This window comes from Camelus ferus, chromosome 18 (assembly GCF_009834535.1).
Source record: "Camelus ferus isolate YT-003-E chromosome 18, BCGSAC_Cfer_1.0, whole genome shotgun sequence".
Taxonomy (NCBI): Eukaryota; Metazoa; Chordata; class Mammalia; order Artiodactyla; family Camelidae; genus Camelus; species Camelus ferus.
Genome location: NC_045713.1, coordinates 27204597 through 27218051, shown reverse-complemented (window position 1 = coordinate 27218051; position 13455 = coordinate 27204597).

The following is a 13455-nucleotide window of genomic DNA, read 5'->3' as shown; positions in this document are numbered from 1 at the left end:
GAAATGCTCACAGTAGAATGCTCTATTTTGAAAGTGGAATTTAAAAACAGTGAATGCCAAAGATTCCCAATCTGTGCACGCATGTTCACAGTAGCTTTACTCATAATAGGAAAAACCTGGAAGCAACTCAAAGGTTCTTCAGTGGGTGAATGTTTACATAAACTCTGGTCCCCCCATGCGTTGATACATACAACATATCCTGGATGGATCTCAAGGACATTAGGCATATAAAATAAGTCAACCCCCAAAGGCTATGTACTGTATGATTCCATTTATAGAACATTTTGGAAATGACAAAACTGGAGACATGGAAACCAATTAGTGGTTGCCAAGGTACAAGGACGGAGGTGTGAAGATAAGGGAGTACGTATCAGGGCGTTCCTTTGTGGTGATGGAGCAGTTCTGTGCCTTGACGGTAGAAGTAGTTGTTCCATAAATCTCCTCATAGGATAAAATTACATAGCTGAATACACAGACACATGCAAATAAATGCATTTAAAAAATGGTGAAAACTCAGTAAAATCTATGTCTAGAAAACAGTATTTTACCAATGTCAACCTCCTGGCTTGGTATCATACTAAAGCTCTGTGTGTTGGCACCACTGGGGGAAGCAGAGTGAAGGGCTCATGGGAACTTACGTGCTATTTTTGCAGCTTACTGTGAGTCTATAATTATTTCAAAGTAAAAGTTAAGGGGAAAAAAATGTATGCCAAAGAAATATGAAGTTTGACTACAAGCTAATACTCCATCATACTAGCAGTGATTTTTTTTCCTGATTAATGGGATAAAGGTCATTTTATATTCTTCTATATAATTTTCTGTATTTCTTAAACTCTTTGCAGTAAATATGTTACTTTTAGATACTAAAAAAAAAGCTGATTAATTCAAAATTTAGTCATTGAAATAAAACATTTGACCAATGAATAATATTCAAGGTAAAACACGTATGTTAGTGTTATAAAAGGGAACTGGGAGAAAGAAGGGCAGAGAAGAAAATATCCTGATAAGATAAAGAAACATTGCAAAGAAGTACAAAATGTAATAGCAAAATTAAACCATACGTTGAAAGCAGTGCTGAATACTACAGAGACGAACCAATGATGCATAGCCCAGGTCAACAAACCTCGTCCAGGATGCTGTGTGAAAGAATAAAGACAGGAAATAGTAAAGGGAACGGCAGATCATAGGACCAAACATGGAGATTCAGCATTCCACGGATGTTTCTTAAAAAGCAATCAGAAAAAAAAAAGTAAGACAAGAGCAATAACCAGAGAGAAAACAGCAAAACTCCTTCCAGATTGATGGCTGACCTGAATGTGTAATTCTGACAGACACAATGAATGACACCACCTAGAAACAATGTGATAAAGTTTTAGAATTTCAAGGAGAAATTTTAAAAATCCTATATGCCGCCAAGCAGGAAAAAAAAAAAAACAATTTAAAAAATGGTTTTGTTTCCTAGAAAAACTATAACATCAAACTGGTCTCAAGCTTTTCTTCCATATCATCAAGATTTGAGGAGGAAAGATTATGAATCTCCACCAAATCTCCAACTTGGTGTCAGTGCATGAAGCAAAGACAAAATCATCTAATAAGCAAAAACAGGCATTGGATACGGTTGACACTCATGGCATTACTAACAAAAGCCTAGTGCAACGAGAATAAACAAAAGGGCTCAACACAACGTCTTAATTGTCTTAAGTCAACGGTCAACATCACAGAAGGAGATATTTTCGTTAACATTACAAGAAAGCCCACTATTACTTATTAATATGTTGGATATTCTAATCTATCCGACAGGTCATGAGAAATAAAGGAGCAGGGAAATTCATTCCTCCTTCCATAAGATATGACTGCCTACTTAGGAAAAAAAAATAAGCTGGGAAAAAATGGAAATAATTATGTTTTGAAGGGGATGAGTTGCAAAATTAATATGCCTACATTTTTCATATATATATATATGAAATAAAGAAAATTTATATATATAAAATAAAGAAATTACAAAAAAACTTGATTTACAGTAGCAAAAAATAAAATAAAAACACCCAGAACTGATGGGCAAAACACACACACACAGACACACAGACACACACAGAGGCAATCTTGACCAAGGAATATGCATAAAGATTTGAAGAGCTCAGTATGCCATTTTCCTGAATGGGAAACTTAATCTTATTAAAATGCCACTTCTCCTAAAATTAATTCATGCATTTAATTCAAGGCAAAACAGAGTTTTACAAGAGATTGTTTTAGAACATAATAAAATTATTCTAAAGTTCACTTGAAAATATGAGATGAGACTGACCAAGAGATCCGGGGGGGAACAGGAGAGAAGCAAAAGGAGGGGCATCTTGTCCTGCTAGACATTTAATTTCTAATAAGATACTACATAAAATAGCATGAAAAAAATAAATGGTTTTGAGGCAATGAATTATCTGTTTGTTATGGAGGGAAAGAAGCCTTAGCCTGAAACACACAGCAAAGTAAATTCTAACCATATTAAAATGTTAGAATCATAAAAATGTGTAGACAAATATTTTTTAATCTGAAAAAGGAAGAAATTTACAAGCAACAGAAGAATCACAAAGCAAACACTCGACAAATTCAACACTACATAACTTATTTAAACTCTACACGAAATAAAACAAATTAAAAATATATCAAATAAATTTGCTATACTTGGGATATGAGTTCATAAAAAATTAAAATTCGGCAGAAAAATGCCCAAAGGACACAATTCAGAGCAAAAGGGAGCTCAAATTACAACTGATGAAAAAAAAAAAAGAGATCAGTTTTGTTACTATGCAGATAAACAGAAATGAAAAACTAAGCTGGCCCCTTTTTTCTAGCAGAGAAGAAAAGTTTGAAAGGGACATCGCTCAGTGCTGATGTAGGTTCAGTGACACGGTCAGCTGAGCACACTGCTGGCGGCCAGGTAAACTGGAACAAACTTTGCAATAAGCAAGTTGGAAATCCATTTCGAAAGACTTAAGAATATTCAATCTCCCAGTAACTCTTCCAGAAATCTTCCTCAAGGAAACACTCATGGGCTTGCACTTCAGAAAATCCGACAGTCAGCCAGGGAGAAGATATCACTAGTGTATTACTTCTTGGTCACCGGGGTTGGGGGGGTTGAGGGACAGGGGAGACATCTGTCTGGCTGGTGAATCTGGGAGAAGACACTGGGGCTGAGAAGTCCCGCCTCCTCTCTCCTCCCTTTGGGTGGACTCTGCCTCCCCGCAGAGAGGATGCCTTCCATCCTCCTCTCTTTTTATGGTAAGAAGCTCATCTGAAAGAAGTCCTGAGGTTTGCTGGAGCTGCCTGCGCCTGCGTGGGTAAGCCTGTCAAATTCTGGAATATGTATATATATACACACATATATATGCATTTCATTCTGCCTCTTGTGACAGCGTGGATGAAACCTGAGGGCATTATGCTCAGGGAAGTAAGTCAGACAGAGGGAGACAAATACTGTATAATCTTGCTTACATGTGAAATATTAAAAAAAAAAAAAAAAGAACTCAAAGAAACAAAAACAGATTGGTGGTTGCCAGAGGCTGGGGGTGTGGGGGAAACAGGAAGATGTTGGTCAAAGGGTCCACACTTCCAGTTACGAGATGAGCAAGTGCTGAGGACCTAATGCACAGCACGGTGACTGCAGCTAGCAATACTGTACTTGACGTCGGAAGCGGCTGAGGGGGTGGATCTTGTATGTCTTAGCACACATACAAAAATAACTGGAACTACGCGAGGTGAGGGATGTATTCACTGACCTCATTGTGGTAACCAGTTCACGACATATACATATGTCAAACCATTGCTTTACATCTTAAACGTACACAGTGGCATAGGGCAATTGCATCTCAACAAAACTGGAAAAAAATATTTTGGGGTGGGGTACCAGGGGGGTCTTTGTTACTCCACATCCTCCAGATTAGTAACCAATCAGTAACTAAGTTGACAGTTTGACCCCCACCTGTCCTAATTCTCTGTGTGGCTCCGAGGGTGGGTGGGAACAGAGGATACTGCTTATTAACTCCACTCCCAGGCCCCAACTCTACGTTATTTGTAACACACACCAGAAACAGGACAACATAGATATGGCAAGTGAGGGAACTGACTAACTCAGTGTTAGTTTCTCTATAGGATCGTGTATCATACAAACTCTAAAAGTGGCACATAAAAGAACATGGGCCATATCTAAGATCAAATGGGAGAAAGCATGTAACAAAAACAGTGTGTAAATAAATACACCGACAAACTGCGATACGTAGGGGGAACAAGACCAGAAGGTACTTTAAAATGCCAGCATTTATCTCTGGATGGTGGGGCTATGCATGATTCTTATTTTTTCCTTTCTGTCTTTTTGGTATTATAGAAATTCTCTACAATATGTTTGTACTGATTTTATAAGCAGAAAAAAAATCCATGTTATTTTTGAAGAAAGCAGGATCTTAGAGGTCATAGTGACTTTGCACTATTTGTCCTCTGCTCATCAGGAGGAATAAACTCTTTGATTTTGGCCCAGGGCACTTTGAACATATGAGTACAAACCCACTAAAGGTTTATTCTGAGACAATTCAGTGCCATTGCTCTCAGCCAGGGCATCTGACAACTCTCAGACCTTCTGTCCCTGCACGGGGTCAGTGCATCCATGCATCCACCGACATGTGCCAGGAACGATGACTGAGCAGGGACCCTGTGGGTGCCACTGTGCTCAGAGTCACACGTGTAACCCTCAGAATTTCGACTGTCACCCCCAAAGGAATGCTATGGGGCAGAAAGGTGAACATGCAAACAAATAAAGCAGTGTGCTGGGACAGCTGCTACCCTGGAGGAATGCACACTGCCCCGTGGGGGACACGGAGGAACCCGCATCAAGGCTCCCTGGGACATTCAGGGATGGAAGTCACATTTGATCTGGATCTTGAAGGATGGATGGCTAGGTGGGCAGGGTATTTCAGGCACAGTAAAGGGAGTAAGAGAGAGAGAGAAAGAGACATAGACAGAGACCGAGAGAGACAGAGAGACAGAGAGACTGTCACTACTGGTACCCTAAAATGTAAAGTTCATAGGAGAATTTAGGGTTCTCTGATCCTAGGTCACAGACACTGACACTAACTAACCAAGGGAGAAAGGGAACTTTCCGAAAGAATATGAGGTGGCTCCAAGAATCACCAAGAAGCTTAAAGAACTAGCCTGAAAAAAGGCAGCTCCAAGAATCTTCAGAAAGCTAGACTGGTCTCCTCTGGAAGCTGCAGCAGGATCAGCTGAGGTGAATCCACTGTCTCCCTCCAGACTGGATTCCAGGCAGGCAGCATGTGAAGGGTCTAACATTCATGACATAGTCACCCCGGCTCCTGGCGTTTTTATGGTGAGTCCCATAATTCACATAAAGCAACAAAATCTCTAGACCTTCAATAAATTTTCTTTTCTTTCCTTCCTTCCAGTACCCGGATTGTGGTAAGACCAACACGGAAGGTTTCACTGGGGTGTGCAAGAGGGAATTGACAGGGGGAGGGTATAGTTCAGTGGCAGAGCACATGCTTAGCATACGTGAGGACTTAGGTTCAATCCCCAGTACCTCCATTTTTTAAAAAAGGTTAAAAAAATTAAAAAGAGGGAACTGACAATCAGAAAGCACACACCATTTATGTGCCACGTGGCCGAAAGGACCACAACCAGCTGATTCCCTTCCCTGAGATTTCTGACACCCTTGCTTGTCCCTGGACAGAACTAGTGGCCCCACGTGGAAAGAAAGCTCAGGCTTGCTCTTCTAGCTGCCAGGAACACTGCTCTACACCAAACCCCAAAATAATCCCATTAGTCACATTCCGAAGTGCTAAGTAGAAACAAAAAGAAATCAAAATTAACTTCGATACCTACAGTGACAGCAGCAATTAAGGTGACAAGATTTTGGAAATCATCGCCATCACCAGAGATCTTTGCCTGAGGGGGAAAAATAACCAGTGATACAGAAAGACTGAGAGATTAGAGGGACTTCAGTTGTGGTGTGATGAACCCACTGTTCACAACATATGGGCCACCAGCCCCTGTGGGATTCAAAACGGGCATTTCTCCACGTAATAATGATGTATTCAGTACCAGTGATGTACCCAGATCTTTACATAATCAGCTGTAATTCTCACGACAGCTCTATAAGAGGTGTTATTGTTCCCAACTTACAGACGAAGAAACTGAGTCACAGAATGTTTCAGTAAGTTACCCAGGCTCACGTTGATGGAAAGCAGCAGAACCACGACTGGAATCAAGGTCTTCCTTGGCTGAGACCCGCGCCCTGGCTATCCCACCGTCCCGTTGTTCTGGATCACCTTCTAGATAGATCAGGTCAGGTCGGTCTGATTCCCCAGGCTGCCTCGTGATCTGTGCCTGGTGTGCCAGGAGTTACACAGAGGCTGCTGGATGGCATTTGACTGTTCCATGAGCTGCCTGTTTCTTCTCTTTCCACTTTCTGGTGTGTGCCGCTGTGCGGGATTGCTAAAGAACCCAGGGTGGTTATGCAAAACAGCCCCATGCCCAAGAGGAGAGCATTCTGTCCTGAAATCTCAGAACAGAGAAATTGCATCTTGCTGTGCAGAATGACGAACACAATCACTCACGTCCAGGGGCTGGGCGTCAGGGAGTCCAGGCAGCCCTGAGAAGCCCTTTGTGGCTCTGCCCCCCGGTCCCCTCTCCCCAGAACCATGCCCTTCTGGGTGCTTTATAATCCTTATCGATCCCCTTCCTGGAGGTCCGAGGTAATAGAGAAAGCTGGCTGGCCTGGAGAAATCTTGCTTTTATCAGGATAACAAGGAGTGGCTGTTCTGGGCTAAATGTACCATTCAGGCCAATTTGGGGCAAATGTGAAGGCTTTTAGAGCAAGGAAGCAAGAACACGGTTACCAAGTCTTCCTTCCTGTGTACAGTGGAAGGCAAATAAATAACAATGGTAATAATAATAATACCCATCACTAAAATGGGGTGTGTTTTACAGTCTGTAACATCTCCCCCCCTACACATATTTTGATTTCTGAGCCAGTAGTCCCCGTTTTCTGAGGGTCGCAAGGAGAACTCAGAGAAGGCAGAGTCAGAACTTGGGAAATTATATTAGATTCATGTCAAGAGGCTCCTCTGGTGAGATCATTGTAATAGTGCAATCTTGTCTTGATGGAATACACTACAGTCCAGGTCTGTGTCCGTTGCGGAAAGCCTTGTCCCCGTGCCTGCAGCAGGAAGGCACACAACCCATCTTTTTCAGAGACATCTGTTTGTTTTTTTAAATGATGCCCGTGGCAAACAGCTCTCCAGACCCTTGCCCACTGGCCAGCTGCTGAACAATCCAAGTCACCCATACATAGATCTAGGTCCCAGAGACACAAAAACTTTGGCAAGAAGAATATGGTAGATTCATGGAGACTTCCAAAGACTTAGTTAAAACTCAGAAACAATCAGAGGCAAATAAGTAAATACTATAACATTAAAGCCATTCTTCCCTAAGAAAGTATCCCGGTGAAGAAGAGAATACAGATGCATCAAGTTCTTTTTTATTCATTCATTCATTCACCCATGCACTCATTCACCAACCATCTACTGAGCACCTACTGGGTTCCAGGCACTGTTCAAAGCACCTGAGGACACTGATTAACAACAACAAAAAGACAAAGATCCCTGGTTTGCAGTGGTTTACATTTCAACAGATAGGTGGGGGGAGAGGGTGTGCAAAAAACAGTAAGAATAATAAACAAGTCAATTACCCAGTGTGTTCAAAGGTGACAACTGCAGTGTCTAATAAAAAGGGAAGCATACCACCTAAATGTCCATCAGCAGATGACTGGGTAAAGATGTGGTGTGTGTGTGTGACACACACACACACACACACACACACACACACACACACACACACACACAATGGATTATTACTCAGCCATAAAAAAGAATGGATTAATGCCATTTGCAACAACATGGAAGGACCTAGACATTATCATACTAAGTAAAGTTAAGTGAGACAGAGAAAGACAACGGCCACATGATATCACTTACATGTGGGATCTAAAAAAAAAAAAAAATACAAATTCTATTTCCAAACCGAAAAAGAGACTCACAGACATAGAAAATAAACCATGGTTACCAAAGGAGAAAGGGTGAGGAGGGATAAATTAGGGCTTGGGGATTAACAGACACACATGACTATATATAAAATAGATAAACAACAAGGACCTACTGTACAGCACAGAGAACTACATTTATTTTCTTGTAATAACATATAATGGAAAAGAATCTGAAAAGAATATATATATGCATGTATATGTATAACTGAATCACTCTGCTGTACACCTGAAACTAACATTGTAAATCAACTACACTTCAATAAATTTTTTTTAAAAAATTGGAAGAAAAAAGTAATTTAAAGTAATATATATTTTTTTTTAAAAAGGAAAGTAAGTGAGGGGTGATCGAGAGTGTCATGAGGAGGCATGGGTTGAAATTTAAAATACGATGGCCTCATAGAAAAGGTAACTTTGAGCAAGACACGTCACTGAATTAGACATGGGAATAGCCAGTCTGAATAGCAAATGGAAGAGCCTATCAATGGGCATGTGTTTGGCTTGATTAAACAGAAGCAAAGAACACAGTGGGGTCAGGGAGCTTAGGCGGGTAGAGAGTGGATCCTGTAGGACCTTGTAGGCCTTTCAAAAGATCTGGCTTGAGGAATCCATTGCACATTAGTTTTCAGGCTACGGTTCTATAAAGTTGACCCAGCCATCACCATCCTCATCATCATCCTCCTCATCCTCCTCATCAACATCATCATCATCATCACCATGTTGTTCCCATTTCACAGATGAAAGTAATGAGGCTCTCAGAGAGGGGAAGTAACTTTCCCAGGGTTAAGGTCACCCAAGTGAGAAGGAACAGAGCCAGAATCCTAGGAGGAAGTTGCCTACCTGATGTGATTAAAGGGGTTTTCTGCCCCCAGATATTCCTTTAGAAGCTCTCACTGGGTCCAACATTTCCTTCTCTATTCTCTTCCTGTTAACAGTAGGTTCTTCCGGGGCAATGGCTCTCTAACAAGAGTGTATGTAAGAATCACCTGGAACTCTTGCTGCAGCTGCAGAATCCCCAGCCTCATCCTGACCCAAAGAGCCAGGAATCTATATTTTTAATAAGGAGCCCAGCTGATCCCTATGTCAGCGGTTCCAGAACCAGAACCAGGTGTTTTGAGAAACACCACTTTTAGTGCCAAACACCTGAGTGTGGGTGAGTTTACCAGATGTTTCATGCTGGGACAGAGACTCATACATAATGAGAGGAGACAGCTGGAAGGAGACTACTAGCCCTGTACCAGGTTGGGCCAATTCCCGTGTCTGAATCACCCCTATCCGGGGGCCAGAGCAACAAGAAAGACTGGTCAAGTCTGGGAGTTTGAAGGTTAGAACTCAGGTTTGCTTCCTGCTTCACATAGCCTGCCCCCCCCCCCCAATTCTTTCCCAAAGCTGTTTGTTTCTTAGGTGCCCAGAATATCTTAATGATATTTATTATTTTCTAATTGCAAATATAATGCATGCTTACGGTGGAAATTACCACCATGCATAATGAAAAAACATTGCTTTTAGTTGCTATTCCTCCAGGGTAACTACCAACAAATTTTGTATCTTTTCATATCGCATTCTTCCTCCTTCCCTCTCTTCCTCTTTCTCTCTGTCTTTCCTAATCTCTGGGAATCTTTGTTTCCTTTTGTGATATATGAGGATAAAAATAACTATGCTTCAGGGTTCTACAATGGATCCTTACTAAATTATATTATATCTACTGTTACTCAGTTTTGATTGTGTTTATTTTTTCCACTTGACATTCTATAATGAATGTTTTCCATGTGTCATTAACCACTCTTCAAAAACATGACTTTTAATGGCTGCATAATACGCCATCATTTAATGAACTATAATTTACTTAACTATTCTGTTATTGAGCATTGAAGTGTTTTTCTAATATTTTTCCATTAGAAATAACACTGAGTGTTTACATCTTTTCCTCCCTCTCTGCTTTTCTTTGCATAGACTTCCAGAAAAGGTATGACAAGGACAGAGAGCATAATAAACATTTTAAGACTTTTTTATGTATGCTGCCAAATTATTTTTCTAGGGGGGGAAATGTTTACTCACAATACCGTGACTACCATTAAAAGTTACCTAGAAGTTAACACGTCAGAAATGAATGTGTGTCAGCAGCATAATTGGTGGAAGTCGTGAAGAGGAAAGGTAACATCCGTGACAGATGTTTAAAATTACCACATCTTCTGGGTGTGTACAGCACGTGCAAGTCTGTAAAGGAAGAGATTCAGAAAATGCTGATCATTTTCTAACCTCTGCTCACTTTCTAAGAGACCTTCATTAGCAGAAAGACCTCATTTCTCATTGGCAAGTTTCTAATATTAGTCCCTATCTTGAAAAACCTTCCACTTTTCTGGTCCCTATTGCTAAATTCCAATCATCCTGAAGGGGGTTGGTAATTGTGGCAATCGTGCAAAATGACTGCTACCTGCAGAGGCAATCACTTCCAACGCCTGCAGAACTGATGAGCAATTCATTATCAAGGATTTAATTGCTGTAAACCTGGGAGGAAAAGGGATTTCTCATCTGATTTCCAGGATTTCACACATTCAGCCCTGCCTGGCTCCAAATCCGCTTCCGTGAGCGGGAATGTGAAATCAGGCTGTGGCAAGAGGGTAATTATACAATGCAAAGTGCAGCAGAAATACTTGCATAACCTGTCATGAACTTGCAATGTGAACTTTAAGTGGGATGCTGCATCTGTGAGTGGGGTAGAATCTTCTTAGGTGATTAAGACAATCCTAGTGCAAGCCCATTGCTGGTTTCCACCAGAAATGCAAAAATGCTGGTTAAAAACAATGTGTAAGAGCTAGGAAGAGGCAGTAGGTTTAGTGGTTAGAACTGGAACTCTGGACTTGGACTGTATGAAGTCAAAGACTGACTCTGTTTCCCAGTCCTTCCCAGATGAACTTGAATGGAACTGACATACCCTTCACAATTCTTATTAGAAGTGAGGATGATAGAGCCTGCCTCCTACGATAGCTGCAAAGATGATCTGAGAATAGCCTCGGGCATGGAGCCCAGACAGAGTAAATCAATAGTATTCCGAAGAGATCCTATAAGTCTCCTTCATTGTCTGCATTTGAATTTGCCTGTTGACCTCAAGTATTCTCACACCAAGAACTACATTTTTAAAAGCATTAGATCCCCTGCTATGGAATCCTTGTTTAAGAAATTACAGTGAAGACATAAAGTGCCACTGACTGAAGCATCACCACGTATCAGAAACACGCATCATGGCATTTAATCCTTACCAGCGACTTTTTAAGATAGGAGTCATTTTGCCCTATTTTTGCATACTACTGTGAATCAGGGTTCAAGTCCTGTATCTTCACTTTATTAACCACGTGATTCAGGGCAGGTGACCTCTCTAAGCTTCATTTTCCTCGCATGTAAAACAAGGCTAATAATAATCTTGACTTCACCTTACTGTGATAGCTGGCACATATTAAGTGCTCAAGTCATGCAGAACCTTATTATTATTTATGTATCATTTACTTTACTGATAGTAAAGAAGCTGAGGGTCATTCAGGTAAGTTATGTAACTTTCCCAGGATCACAAAACTAATGAGTGAGCTGAGACTGGAATCCGTATGTCTGATTCCAAAGACCATACCCATTTTACTATATCGCGTTGACAAACTGTACTGGGGTGGTAATTATCCATTCATTCTCACAATCCTATCAGTCAAACAAAATTGTAACTGCTAAACAGCTTTCTTACCAAGCAGAAAAGCACACTGTGCTGAAAACAGTGCCTCTGTTTTCTCACTTCTGCCTTTATTCCACAGTTGTTTTGAGGCCTCGAAATGATGGCTTGAGCAGAATATTTGCTTATTAAGCAGTGGTCATTATTTTCGTATTTTATCATCTTGGCCCAAAGAAACAACAATGATAAATGACCCTGTAGTTAAGCTGTGTAGGCTCACTGCTGAGAAATGCGAGTTTTCTGTTGAGGTTTTATGATATAAAAACATAGTTTAGAGGTTGCCGTCTCTGCAATCAAACACCTTCATTGTCGAGGTACTTCGGCCTGGGAACCCAGTGTTGTGGTAGAACCTGTTAACACCTACTAGAACTATGCCTGCAATTTGTGAAGCAGCCACTAGATGGCATTTGTCTCTGCCTTCACAGACCAACTAGATTTTCCCCAGGTACGGGTACCTAGAGAAAGCAAAATTTAGCCCATGGTTCACTTTTTGGGTACATCAATATCTTAGTCATATATCTTGGCTAAAGACAAAACTCTGACAGATGTTCATAAATTGTGACTAATTACTAATAAGTCAATTAATGACAGCCCAGATTGTAGTTATACCCACATAAAAAGTCACTGATAAGCCGAAACCTGACCCCTGGACTTCACTGTAAATTTTGGGGAGGGGGGATTAGCCACTGATATGAGACCCCCACTGCTAACAGGTGGAATTCACACATAGTTGTGATAGTCAAAACATTTTTTTGAACATAAGAAGCAGAAATGTCTAAGAATAAATGGAGACCTCAGTTTAAGATTATAAATTATAACATAAGGAGATGTAAATGGATATTATTTATCTACTGTCTGCCTGCATTCAGCATTTTTCATATATAGATCTTCTGTTTGCAACCAACGTGAAGTAACAAGGACCAGATTTATCTTCTTAACACACCTAAAAAAGTGGGTGCAATAAATGAAACTTCTGTTTTCTGATACTGGTCATCAGGCAGTGCAATGCAGTGATCCCTGGAATAAAGGAACCAAATCAGGTAAGTCTCACAAACTGTCCCACCTAACTACTGGAGAGTTTTCAGGCCACAGTGTAAGGAAGAGAAACTCAGGCAAAGTCCAATGATCTCTCTGAGTTAAGGTGGAGATGGAAATTCAGAGAGACCAAGGTCATTGGTCTCTGGGAAGAGTAGTGGAGAGGAGAGGGAAGGAGGGGAGTGGTTACACACACACACACACACACACACACACACACACACACACACACACAGGAATATTACTCAGTCATAAAAAAAGAACAAAATCTTGCCATTTGCAGCAACAGCAACACGGATGGACTTGGAGGGCATTATGGTAAGTGAAATAAGTCAGGCAGAGGAAGACAAATACTGTATGTTATCACTTACATGTGAAATCTAAATACCACAAACTAGTGAATATAACAAAGCGAAGCAGACTTACAGATACACAGAACAACTAGCGGTCACATTCTTGGTAAATTATCTGATTTACTAGGAGGGAGAGGGAAATGGGGAGGGGCAGTATAAGGATGAGGGGTAAGAGGTACAAACTATTAAATATACGATAAGCTACAAGGATATATTGTACAACACAGAGAATACAGTATTTTATAACT